The sequence below is a fragment of the Protopterus annectens genome, chromosome 5.part1, assembly GCF_019279795.1.
Source record: "Protopterus annectens isolate FY-2018-M chromosome 5.part1, PAN1.0, whole genome shotgun sequence".
NCBI classification, from domain to species: Eukaryota; Metazoa; Chordata; order Ceratodontiformes; family Protopteridae; genus Protopterus; species Protopterus annectens.
Genome location: NC_056736.1, coordinates 757420202 through 757434560, shown reverse-complemented (window position 1 = coordinate 757434560; position 14359 = coordinate 757420202).

Below are 14359 nucleotides of genomic sequence, written 5' to 3'. Positions count from 1 at the left end.
TTCCACAACACTGTAATGTCTCTTCCTGGTTTTGGCAGGTATAAAATAATATCATCTGGAAATACAGCCAGCTTTTCTTGACTACCAAACCAATTATATCCTTGAATTTCTGAGTCCCTTATTTTCTTTGCCAGTGGTGCTAAATATAATGCAAATAATAAAGGGGAAAGAAGACACCCATGACAGGTTCCTCTGCTCAAGCAGAAATTATCAGAGAGGACCTCAGTCACTTTAATTTTCACGTCTGATCCAAGATGCACCTTTCTGAATGCAGTACTAATAAAAATGATGATAACAAAAGTTATTCCAAAGAAATGAAGACCAAAACCATCTGTGCTAGTTTTTCTTGGAGGTGTGATCCCTCATATAGCCATAATTGATGGGGAAGTGCTAAAATCAGTGTGTTGTAAGTGGAAAAGTACTGGCTAATGAAGCAATGAAGCTATCAATACTTAAGACATTGGCACACAAAATATAAAGCAATAAGTTCAAAATTGAGACAGAGCATTGAATTAACAAGCCAACAGAAGCAGCTGTTCAATATTCCACATATCAACATTAGTGGTTTGTAAGCTTCTTATAAAGTAACACTTGAGGGTGCAAAGATTAAAAAACATATGCAGTTGCTGAGATGCTAGTGAAAGAATGCAACAGAGAAATTTGTTTGTAAATACTGGAAGACTATGTGGCAAAGAAGGTAACTCAGGTACCACTTTCCAATCAAACCATAACTCGACATGCTTGGGAACTGGCTAAGGATATGGAACAGCAAGTCACAGATGACAGCATAGCTTGACATGCTCAGGAACTGGCTAAGGATATGGAACAGCAAGTCACAGATGACAGCATAGCTCGATATGCTCAGGAACTGGCTAAGGATATGGAAGAGCAACTCACAAATGACAGCATAGCTCAACATGCTCAGAAATAGGCTAAGGATATGCAACAGCAGCTCACAGATGACACCATAGCTCGACATGCTCAGGAACTGGCTAAAAATATGGAAAATCAACTCACAGATGACAGCATAGCTCAATATGCCCAAGAACTGGCTAGGGATATGGAACAGCAGCTCACAGATGACAGCGTAGCTCAACATGCTCAAGAACTAGCTAAGGATATGGAACAGCAACTAACAGATGACAGCATAGCTTGACATGCTTAGGAACTGGCTAAGGATATGGAACAGCATCTCACAGATGACAGTATAGCTTGACATGCTCAGCAACTGGCTAAGGATATGGAGCAGCAACTCACAGAACAAATAAAGCTGGCAAAGTAGGGTTATTCATTGCAACTTTAGTAATGCACAGATATTTCTGACATTGCAGGTCTATTAGTATGTGTGCAATTTGAACATGATGGTGATATGAAAGAAAAATTTATTTTCTCTGCTTCATAGGTTCACAGGTTCATAGGTAGGTACTAGGCTATCTGCCCAAAGGCATTTGTAGGCCTAGCCAGAATGTGTTGGCTTTCACCACCCTCTTAGATTAGTTCCCTGTGCCTCTGTTTAGCAGAGCCACTGAAGTGATCCCCGGGGTAAACTTTCTGTTTCCCATTCACTTGTCAAGCTTTCTCTTGAAGAGTGTTAGCGAGGAGCTCTGCCTAATGTAGATTGGAATCTTGTTCCAAAGCATGGGAAGTCTCTGGGACATGATTCGATCCCTCCAGCACATCCTATTTATTGTTGTGGTGAGGTTTAGATCCCTAGAGCATGTGGCTTGAGGGGATATGGTTTTCTTTAGGTGGAGCATGTCCATCAATTCTGGGTTGGACATGGCCTTGTATGTCAGGCAGAGATCACCTCTGAGTAAACAGTATGCAACTGAATACAGCTGGAGTTTCTTCAGTCGAGCTGCATAGGGCATCTGTTTGGGGCCAGTGATCCTCTTGGTGAGGTACTTCTGTGGTCTCTCCAGCTGTTGCAGGTGTCTTGTAAGGTACATCCCAAATGGGGCATTGTATTCTATGATGGTCAAGGTCAACAAACATGACTAGCTCTGAACTGCATAAAACTATGAAGGATTGCATTGTCAGGAAATGTGAATTGGACTTTATGTTTTATGTATGAGTATGTTCTGATGGTGTAGCTGCAATGCCTGGAAAACATTCTGGAGTAGTTACCAATTAAGCAACTTGCACCAGAAAGTAAATCTACGTACTGCGTCCTTCACTAAGAAAGTCTTTCTATGAAAAATATATCAGCTGAACTAAACAATGTGCTTAGTGAAGTAGTACAAATTGTAAATTAAAGGCTAATGCATTAAATTTGAGATGTACTCGTGCTGGTCATAAACAACTGCTACTGCATGCTGAGGTATGATGGTTATCAATGGGAACAATTCTGTTGGGGGTGTTTGAGCTTTGTACCAAACCCTTAGTGTTTCGGTAAGGTAAGAAAGCAGTTTGGTCTTAACTTTTTAAAGATGTGAACTGGACAGCCAGACTTGCATGTTTGTCTGTTATCGTTGATATTTTTAATGATCTTAATACTCCCATTCATGGAAGGACTGCATCATGTTTTTTCAATGCCAGATATGCTTGAAGGACAGACATCTACAGTTTGATATGGCACGTTCCATAATTTATAAAATAGAAATGTACCAATGGAATAAGACACTGACCGAGGGTAAAACAAGAAAATATATTTAATTAAACAAATAATACAACCAGGTAAGCACTTTCACTTCTGCTTCATCAGACCATGTGTACAAAGGAAAAACACCCATAACATATAGGTGACTCAATTAGTAAAGAATCAGTCACTGAAGAATATGTATAACTATCACACAATGAGACAAAACATTTAAAAAAGAACACATCGACTATTTGCAATGAAAATAAAAGACCAAATAAAAATAACATATGTATAAACACAGTAATTTTGTCTTTGTGCAAAAATCATATAGCAACTGATAATATGCTAAAAACACACATTTTACAAAACAATATTTAAAAAGAAGATAAAAATATATGAATAGAGTTGAGCTCAATTAACTCCTAAGACCATGTCCCTTTAGGATCGGTCTTAGTGGGACCTTCTCATTAAGTCCACTGTCTTGGTCAGTTCTTAGGATTAGAGAACACCTTTACATATGTGGTGTTCCTCAGTAAATAATGCCCTATCTAAACATGTCATGGGTACTGATGCTAGATATACATTTATGTTTATGGCCATTGACAGGATATATCCCAGTGCCTGTGGTGGCGATATAAGAAACGTGTCCGAGACCAGGGAGGTTAAATGGATGATCAAGCTAAGAGCTGACCAGATAATCAAGGGGGTCCAACATGTAACTTACACAGACCAACTAAAGTTCCTGTCACTACACTCCATATCATATAGACTTCTTAGGGGAGACTTATGCCTGACCAACAGAGCAATCCAAGACCCAAACCTAATGAACTTGCTGCATATCAGTAAATCAAATGGAACTAAGCCTACCTGTTCCAGGGACCTAAATATGGCCTGCAACTTAAATATGACATGCTGAAGGGACAGATTTATCTCCTAGTGACTGCCACATCTTTGGAATAGGCTACCAATTCATGTGAAACAGAGCACATCTGTGAAACTGTTCAAGAGGAACCTGGATGAATGGCTGGGGCACAATAAATTCTTACTGAGGATAGTGCCCAAAACTCTTCTGGACATGGGCAGTCATCACTAAATGCAATCCTGGGTATTGACTAGCATCTTCATGGTATTACATTGGGATGAAATGGCTAGGCTTAAAATGACCTTCAGATAAATGACCTAGTAATCTCCTATGATTCTAATATCCTATGATAATGTTTGCTTAGCCACAATCTTTTAATTTTTGCTCTGATTTATTTTGAAATTGTCTGTTGAATCTAATGATAAATAAACTGAGCTTGTATTTTTTTCTGTTAATGAATTAATGATTTCATGAATTAATGAATTTACAAATAGAGGTCAATGCTGCGTGGCACCATTTTCAATTTCTCCATTTCTCAGTACCCACTGCAGGGTACGCGTCCCCCTTTCCCTTGGCATTGTGTGTGCATACACACTGCGATGTATGCGTTCCCCTTTCCCTCGGCATTGTGTGTGCATACCAGTAAGTACACTGTTTTATGATTGCATCTTACTAAGTTGTTATATTCCTACCTTATTTGCTAATATTTTGTCTGCTATTGCTGGTGTATTGACCTATTCTTATAAGAGTCTCACTTACTACTTAATCAGGCTTATATTGTTAAGCAACTCCATTTGCCGAGTCAGCAATGTGAATTGTGAATCTAGTACATCTACATACTGTACTTTTCCTACCACATTTACCTTAGCTTCAGTGAGACAAATTATTGTTGTTAATATTGTATATTGCGAGATTGTTAGTGCTTATATTAATGCTGCTAGAACTGTATTTTATGTATTAACATACAATACTGCTTCCACCACATTTCACTTCAACCTCAGTGAGACACATTCTAGAGTCATAAATTATTTTGTGAAGTTGTCTAGCTTATTGCTAATGCTGCTAAAACAGTGAATTAGGCATTGTGTGTCTGGATTTTTCACATTGTAGTGTCACACGAACTTAGGTATTACGTGCCTGCATTTTCCTAACTGTAGTGTTGCATGAACAGACTAGTGCTGCACTAGAGTTGGTTTACATTGCGAAAGCAAGTTCTATTCATGGACATTCTTAGCACTTCATATGTCTTTTGCCTAAAATGTTGTAATAGCATGTTTCTTTTTGCTACTGTCTTAGCAGTCCTCTCACACTTGTAGATACTGTTCCCCTGTCTTTTCCCTATCATAGTGAAATCTTTATCCTTTCTTACCACGCTGTCTCTACCTCTTTCTACCTCTCCTAATCCAAATACCCCCCCTTCTTTCATATCTCTCACTGCTCCTGCACTCCATTTACTGCCTCTTGCCTATTAGTACTGCACTGTTGTGTAACATTGTGTATTTCTTTTCACTTTCAGCTTACTCATCGGCCTGACGACTGTCTGCCTTCCCTCTGGCTACAGCTTCATCTTTTAAGCTGACCCATGCCCCGTGGAATCCCCCTAGTAAAGAACAGAACAGAGAGCACCGACCTGTACTTTGTAAAGTAGCTGCTTCTCTACTTGCGCTACCAATTTGCTACCAGTATATTTTAGTTTTAAAAGCATTTCAGCGTTTGTAGCTCTGTGGTCTGCACACATGCCGAGCCCCCTCCATAGCACTCCATCCTCTCTTTCCCTTACCACTTATTTCTTTTTAATTTGCTCTTATTCTACTTTAATTTCTTCTTCATGTCCCCATTCAGCCACTAGGTGGTAGTATTCACCAATTTTAGATACTCCTCAACTATTGTATCTCCCAGAGCTGTCTTTTCAGGAGCGTACAACTACCAATCATTAGCAGACTGGAGTTCTACTGTGGCGACCCCTAACCAGGAAAAGCCAAAAGACACAACAACAACAACACTGCTTAACTTGAATCCAGCTTTTAGCCCTAGTTTCCTATTTTTTCAAACCCAATCCAGAGGGCACCACAATCCAGATAAAATGCTGTTCTTGCCCTCTGACTTTTGAGTAGTGTGTAGCCATAATCACAGAATTGTCTTTCTTACTAAAACAATATACCTTGTTCTTCTCCTGCCCTTACCTCAGTGCTTATTTTTCCACCCAAGTCAGCTCTGCTTCTGCCTGACCTACCTGCTTACTGCCATACCCTACAGATTGTTTCTGTTATTCAGCTTGTGCTTTACTCAGCTGGGCAAACCTGCTCTGTTCGCCCTCGCTATGCTCAGGCTCACTCCGCTCTCCTACCCTACCCCCATTCCCACCAACCACCTCTTTTATTATGTTTATACTCTCTACACTTCTCCCCCTCCACACGCAGGCCAATCACCCTTTTCCACTCATATGACCCTTCCCCCTTTCAGCCTTTCGCCCTCCTCATCCCCCCTTAATCACATAATTATCTACAGCACTCTCACTTTTACCACCCTATCCTATCTCTTCTCTGCTATCAACCTCTCATCTGTACTCCCAACATAAAACAATACCTACACATTTTACTCATAAACACTCTCCTTATAACGTCTGCAGTATGAGTCCTCACTACCTCACCATCTCCCTTATAGTCATTTTATTACTCTTTCCTTCATAGCATACATCACTGCTTTACCCAACACAATCTCCTACTCTCTCTTACAGCCTCCACTCATATACCATTTCTCACACATTTTCAGTCTCTCCTTACCTATTTCCAATCTCCCCAATTAATCTCTGGACATTCAAAATATATCCAAAAGTATCCCTTTCTAAGTACATAAAACCTAGTACTCCTTATACTCTGAACCCCTGAACCCCTGAACCCACTCTCTCTAGTTCTTAAGTTTCTTTGATGCTCTACTCCTGAATGGTGACATCCACCCCGACCCAGGGTTCACCACTCCTTCCTCTCCCAGACAAACTATTCCTGCCTCACCCCCCAGACACTACCCCAATGCCACACTCCTCCACCTAAATCACTATCCATTTTCTCTATGAATATCCAAAGCATGGTTAACAAAATGTCAACAGTCCACTCATGGATCTACCTTAACTCCCCTTATATCTTAACCCTCTGAAACTTGGTTAAAGCCTCACATCTGTAACTCAGAAATCCTACCCCTAGGCTACAACATCCTTCATGCAGACAGGGCAAATAAGATATTAGGAGGAGTTGCCATCCTCTATTCAGAGCGAATTACTCTCTCACCACTGTCAACTTCCATACCCAGCACTGCTCCTGCCAAAATCCTTACTGCAAATTGCCATATTAACCCTCACAAAACATTTGCTATAGCATCTATCTATATCCCTGCAGGGGATAATACTCCTACTCTTGAAAACTTTTTCTCTTGGCTCAGCCAACATGTTCCCTTTGAAACCATTATACTTGGTGACATGAACACAGATTGGGCTTTACTTTTCTCCTCACATCTCCTACTCATAGTTTTAATCTGTACGACTCCCACCCACTCATATCTTCCCCCACCAAGACCAACAAAACTTCTTCCTCTGGATCTATAATAGACTGGATCCTCACTTCTGATCCCAGCATCTATCATAACGTAGGCATTCTCCCTAACTCTCTGAGTGACCACTACCCTACCTACATCCATAGACATTCCCAACACTCACCCAGAGAACACCTTTACAGGGAACATTGCAACCTCACTCAGTTCAGTCCAGGTAAGTTTAACTCAACAGTGTCCTACATAAATTGGACCTTCCTCTATAACCCCCCCTTAATGACGCCATCATTACCTTCAGTAAGATATTTCTTGACGTACTCAACTCCATGTCCCCATCCAGAAAAATCAGGATAAATACTAACCCTGCCCCCTGGCTAACCAAGCAAACTTGCTCTATTATGCATCAGAGAGATACTGCCTGGAAAAACTGTGTCAAAAATAAAACTCCTCTCTTACTCCAACATTACAAAGAACTTCATCAAAGACAAAAAAACATTATTTACCTCCAACCAATATAGCCCACATAAAACCCCTAAAAAATGTTGGTCCATGATTAATAAAATCCTCTACCCTGGTAACCCTCCAACCAGCAACCCTTTCCCTTTAAATACAGCCAAAGAAACTGTTTCCCTATTAAACAATCACTTCATAGAGACAATTCAAAGACTAACTCAACATAGTCCCACTGCCTCAGCTCTGCCTGTACCTCTGACTGCCTCTACTCTGCCTGTACCTCTGACTGCCTCTACTCTGCCTGTACCTCTGACTGCCTCTACTCTGCCTGCACCTCTGACTGCCTCTACTCTGCCTGTACCTCTGACTGCCTCTACTATGCCTGTACCTCTGACTGCCTCTACTCTGCCTGCACCTCTGACTGCCTCTACTCTGCCTGTACCTCTGACTGCCTCTACTCTGCCTGTACCTCTGACTGCCTCTACTCTGCCTGTACCTCCAGGTCCACCCCCCACCAATTCCTTCTCCTTATAACCACCTCCCATTTCCTTCATTAAATCCCAACTAAATAAACTCAAACCTTGTTCTCCCTCTGTTGATAGATTACCTCCCCACTTCCTTAAAATCACTGCAAATTCTATTGGCTACCCTATTTCTATTCTTATAAATCATTCTATTACCAAAGCTCTAGTCCCTGATTTATGGAAATCCTTTTATACTATCCCTCTTCATAAAGGAAGAAACTCCACTGACTCATCCAACTATCGTCCTTTCGCTATACTTTTCCCCTTTCCAAAATTCTTGAAAAACGTGTCCATACTCCGTTACTTAAACACTTGCTTGATAACAAACTCCTACCTCCCACCCACCGTGGCTTTACACACCACCACAGCACACCTATAGCTCTTTACTCTCATTTACCCAAACAATAACAGAAGCCCACAATAACAACCTTCTTGCGTATAGTTTATTCCTTGATCTCGCAAAGGCTTTGGACACAGTCTCTCACCCTCAACTAATATCTAAATTCTCTGACCTTCATTTCTCTACTCCCTACATTAAGTGGTTCTGTAGTTACTTACCTAATAGACAACAATCTGCATGCTGGCAAACTGTCTCCTCCCCATTTCTGCCTGTCAACACTGGTGTTCTTCAGGCTCCATTCTGGGTCCCCTCCTATTTAATATTTTTACTAACAGATTACACTCTCCTTAACCTGTCTACCCTTTTACAATATGCAGATGAATCCACACTTATTATCACTACTCATGGCACCCCTGAGCTCCTTACTCTTGCCCAAAACACTTTCACATCCATCGAAACCTGGCTTACTGATAACCAGCTAATACTAAATCCAAAAAAAAGCTAAACTTCTACTTTTCCTCCCTAAAACAATGTCACATCCCAAACCCTCTTTTTCCATTACTTCCCCTGACAAAACCAACATCATACCTAAATCCCAAACCAAATTAATTGGTGTCACTATTGATGATGAACTAAAATTTGACATTCATATCAATCAATGCATAAAAAAAAAATCCACCCAAAAACCTGGTCTCCTATACCGTAGTCATAAACTGCTTTCAGCCTCCACCAAACCCTCCCTTGCCCTATCTCTTCTCTTACTTTCTCTTCTCTATGCTGCACCAGTCCTTACTAACCTTCAATAATCTCTTCTTACCAAATTAGAGCAAACATACAATAAAATAGCTAGATTCGCCTCCAACCTCACCTACAAATCCAACCACTGCCTCACCCTCCAGTCATTACAATGGGCTGAATTCCCAAAACTGCTACTTCTTCCACAACTACCTATCACACACTCATGTCTCTATAACCCCACTTCCTGCACCCCTCCATCTCTAATATCCTATCTCCATATAACCCATGATGTCAGCTTTGTACATCTGACAAGCATCTTCTGGACATTCACTACATAAATACTTTGTAGCACACTCTTGGAACTTCTTCTCAACATAAGAAGTATCCCCCATAAACACCAGTCCAAACTTGAGCTTAAAAACGACCTCCAAAAGGTCTGGTCCTGTCCCTGTCTAGTTCCAAGCTGACGTCTTAACTACCTGCTATCTAATTCCCTTTTTCTCACGTCCATCAGCGGCCACTCCTTTTCTTTTTCTAATTATACTATCTACTATAGACTTACACTCTTTCCATTGTAAGTTTTTTTTTTTTGCATTGTAAATATTCTTTGCTTTTGAATGACCTTGTTTTTACTGTATATATATTCTGCTAGTAGAAAACAACTGTACAACACCATTTTACTGTATTAATGATAAAAGTTCTTGCTATTATAGCCTTTGTAATTTTTATTTTTGTTGTATCACTGCAGTTGTAACTGGAGCTTTTCTCCTCAGGTCTCCACTAAAAATTGGCCATTGGCTCAGCTGGAACAACCCGGTTAACAATAACTAAATAAATAAATAAAAATATACATTTTATTGTATTTTACAAAAGTAGTAGTTCCTGACATATTGGAAATAAAACAATTGGTCCTCCACAGACAGCCTGAAAAGCTCTGCTAAGATCACATGGCGTTTATCAAAAGGAGTAGGAGAGCTTTTTCTCACAATCCTTCATACGTTTACACTTCATCTTATTTTATATACAGAATTCATTTATACATCATTTATATGTTTCCTTCTTTCATCACGTACACTTTAGATATACTTCATACATTCTTTTATCACCAACCCTTTTTGCCATAACTACCTGTACCTTTTTTTAAAATAACATCACAATCCCACATCCTATTGCACAATAAGTCTTTGCCACTATTTTCCATAAAATTCATACTGCACCTAACAAAATTCTATTTTCTCTGTCTTGATCAGACATTATATCTTCCCCAATTAATCTTCTTAAATTAGTCATATTGGTATTCTGTCATGAGTTTTTTCCAGACATTTGAACTTTCCCACACCCTGTTGACACATCTGTCTTATGTACTGTAGCTCAGGGATTCAGGTCATGCACAGTCGACCATGTTAGTAGTTGTGAAGCTGCATGTGCAGATAGTAATACTAAGGTGCTGATCTATTGTTGTAAATCAAGTCTACAGATATGCAGAGAAACATCTTATGGAATGAAATATGTCTAGGATGTCCATGACAACAGAAATAAAAAAAAAAATACAGAAGACTGCAAGGAGAGCTTCTGACCATTTTCGGGATGCAGAACACATCTGAGAAGGGGGTGTGACACATACACACATATATCAGTCTGAAATTCTTGAACTTAGAAAAAGTGAAACACAGACAGGATAGGTGTGATACAGTAAAGTGATATGATGTAGTGACCTACACTAGTCCTGACATCATCAGAGGTTTATCAGTACACCTGCACTATTATGTAAATGTTATAAAAAAAAACATTTATCCTTGAGTGTGTCTAAACCATCAACTCTGTCTAGTTATGTTATACCCAACGTGTTTTTAACAATGTAAGCCATAGTAGGAGTCACACTAAAGGTGTCAGGGAAAACATTTACCAGGTGACTGTTACACATATGAAACTAAAAGCAAACAAAAAAAGGCTGCAAGGGATTTGAACCCATGGCATTTTTTGAGATATTTTACTTAACGCTGCATTAACAATTTCTGCCATAGAAGCAGTCATACTGATTGTGTCAGAGAAATGCATATTCAGTGAATCTTATAGCAATAACCCACGCCTGGGTGTAGGTAATGCTGGATTTACCCATGGTTGGCGTGGTTTGGTCCCGAGGGTGAAGCCCGAGGGACCAAACAAAGCCAACCGTGGTAATATAGCATTACCCACACCCAGGCGTGGGTTATTGCTATTATACCATGACATTATTTAAGAAAAGAAACTATTACTTTTCTTAAATAATGGCATAGTATAATGCCTGTTTACTGCCCTTCCGCAGATGTCTGGCATCCGCGGCAGTTCTGATGTACTGCGCGCCTGTGCAGTACATCAGAGCTGTGGGCAAAAGCAATGGAGAAAGCAAGATCTCCGTTGCTTTTTTTACTGTTTCGCTATGTTAAATGGGTTTAACATAGCGAGACAGTTTTAAAATAAGCAACGGAAATGTCCGTTGCTTATTTTAAAACTGTCTCGCTATGTTAAACCCATTTAACATAGTGAAACAGTAAAAAAAGCAACAGAGATCTTGCTTTCTCCGTTGCTTTTTTAAACCTGTTCGCTATGTTAAATGGGTTTAGCATAGCGAGACAGCTAAAATAAGCAACGGAGATCTCCGTTGCTTATTTTAAAGCTGTCTCGCTATGTTAAACCCATTTAACATAGCGAGACAGTGTTTTAAAAGTAGAGTTATACTAATGGAAAAAAGTCCGGGCGACCGGACCTTTTTCCATTAGTATAACTCGATTTACAATGTGCACGCTGGCCAATCAGCGTGCACGTTTTGGGGGGGCCATGGTATAATACACATTTGTCAATTGAAACAGAAAGAAAGAGGCCTCAAGGGATTTGAACTTATTAACCTCTTCAAGGGTACTCTATTAAGGCTGCATTAACAAGCTGTCCGAAATAAGGGGTCGCACTACAAGTGTCAGGAATACACATATTAGATAAATGTTACACTTTTGCAGACCGAAAGTGGAAAGAAAATAGCTTTTAGGGGATTTCAACTCATGACTTTACTCAGTGACTTTCTATCAAACATTGCATTAAATTGAGCCATGGTCAGTCTGACACTGAAGGTCTAAGGGAAACACTTGTCTGGTGAATGTTACACATTTGCAGACTGAAAGAAGAGAAAGGTACCTAGTAAGAGATATCAACCCATTGCCCACCTCAGTGAATTTCTACCAAATGTTGCACTTACAAGTTGAGCCATAGCCACACTCACAGTGAAGATGTCAGGGAAATGTATATCAGGTGAATGTTACATAGTTGCAGAAAATCAAAAAACACGCACACAGAGGCCTGACAGGGTCTGAACCTCCACTCTGTGCACAGGCACTCTATAAGCCACTTCATAAACAAACAGCCATGGAAGCAAGTTGCACTAAAGCCCTAAGCCTACCTTATTTCATACTTGACAAGTGTTGTGCAACAATGCTCAGCACATTTCTGCGGCTGATGACAGCTGAGGGTAATATGTGTAGGATGTGATATTGGCTGGACTCCATTGTTGCTATACAATGAGCAATGCCACATGTTATCAGTTGTACATGAGCATTAATGGTGCACAGGACAACCACGGAATGATAAGTCATTTAGAAACTCTTTTTGGGCATGTGTGAGGGGTGTTTATCTAGCTTAGGTCAGATTAAAGGTTACAAATGGGAATATGGAAAAGAGATGCAAAGGATAAACAAGAAGAGGGTGACCGAATGAGTAGCATATCCTCTGGTGAGAGGGAAGTTGGGAAGGAAGAAAGAAGGACAATGAGAAGAGCTAATTAGGTAGGAGGTAAAGACAGATATGACTGACAGGGTGTGTAACAAGCTGGGGGAACCAGAGTGAAGACAAGGGGTAGGCAAGGATTATAAAACTAACAGGGATGAGCATGGCTGCAAAAGGGAGGGCAATACCAGCCTGTGGGATAGTACTGGGTTTTTGCAGATGTATTCTTAGTCAGTTGAGACGCACTGACAGATTGTGTCACCATACTACCGTATCATCACTGCTGGGCCCCAGCTGGGCAATGAACCAACTCAATTAGTCACCTGTGGCATGGTGATTTGGTCAATGCAGGCATCCAACCTTCTGTCTATTATATCCCCCACAACTTCTGCCAGTTGCTGATAGATAACAAAGGCATCATGCAAAATCAGAAGGTAATGCTACTCAATGCTAGAAGTCTAAACCTCAAAATGCACTCTCTCAAGGCACTCCTAAAAATGGAGAACATTGATATCAGTGCAGTAACTGAGACCTGGTTTAAAGCTCCAGAGAGCACCCCCACAATACCAGGCTACAACTCTTACCACACTTTTTGGCCACCAAACCAGGACTGAAACAGTAAAGGTGGTGGAGTGTCCATATTCACCAAGGATATTCACACCTCCAGGCTAGTTGCCCAACACAATGCATCTGAAATACTACAGGTGCAACTAACACTAGGTAAGACTACAATCCAAATTATAGCTTGCTACAGATCCCCAACCATGCCCCAAGATTCTCACTACACCTTTCTAAACATACTGGAAAATATTAAGATACAACCTAACACCCTAATACTGGATGATTTCAACTACCCTGCCATTAATTTGGAAAACTACTCGGATACCAATACCTTTGCCCAACGGTTCTTGGACTTCATAAATTCCAATGCCCTGGATCAACTAATCCATTGTCCCACCAGGAGCTCAAATATCCTTGACCTGTCATTACCAACATGGAACATTGATGCTTCACACCAGTGGTCATCCCCTTGTTGGTCAGGTCTGACCATAGGCTAATCACCCTTGATGTCCAAATCCCACCCGCACCCCCACCCCCCCAGTAGGGAAACCTCTATAAAAACCTCTCCAAAGTCAACTAGCGAATGGAGCAATAATGGATCTATAGTTCTGCACATGGATGGAGCACTAATGAATCTATGGTCCTGCACATGGATGGAACACTAATGGATCTATAGTTCTGCATATGGATGGAGCACTAATGGATCTATAGTTTTGCACATGGATGGAACACTAATGGAGCTATAGTTCTGCACATGGATGAAGCACTAATGGATCTATAGTTCTGCATATGGATGGAGCACTAATGGATCTATAGTTTTGCACATGGATGGAGAACTAATGGATCTATAGTTTTGCACATGGATGGAGAACTAATGGATCTATATTTCTGCACATGGATGGAACACTAATGGATCTATAGTTCTGCACATGAATGGAGCACTAATGGATCTATAGTTCTGCACATGGATGGAACACTAATGGATCTGTAGTTCTGCACATGGA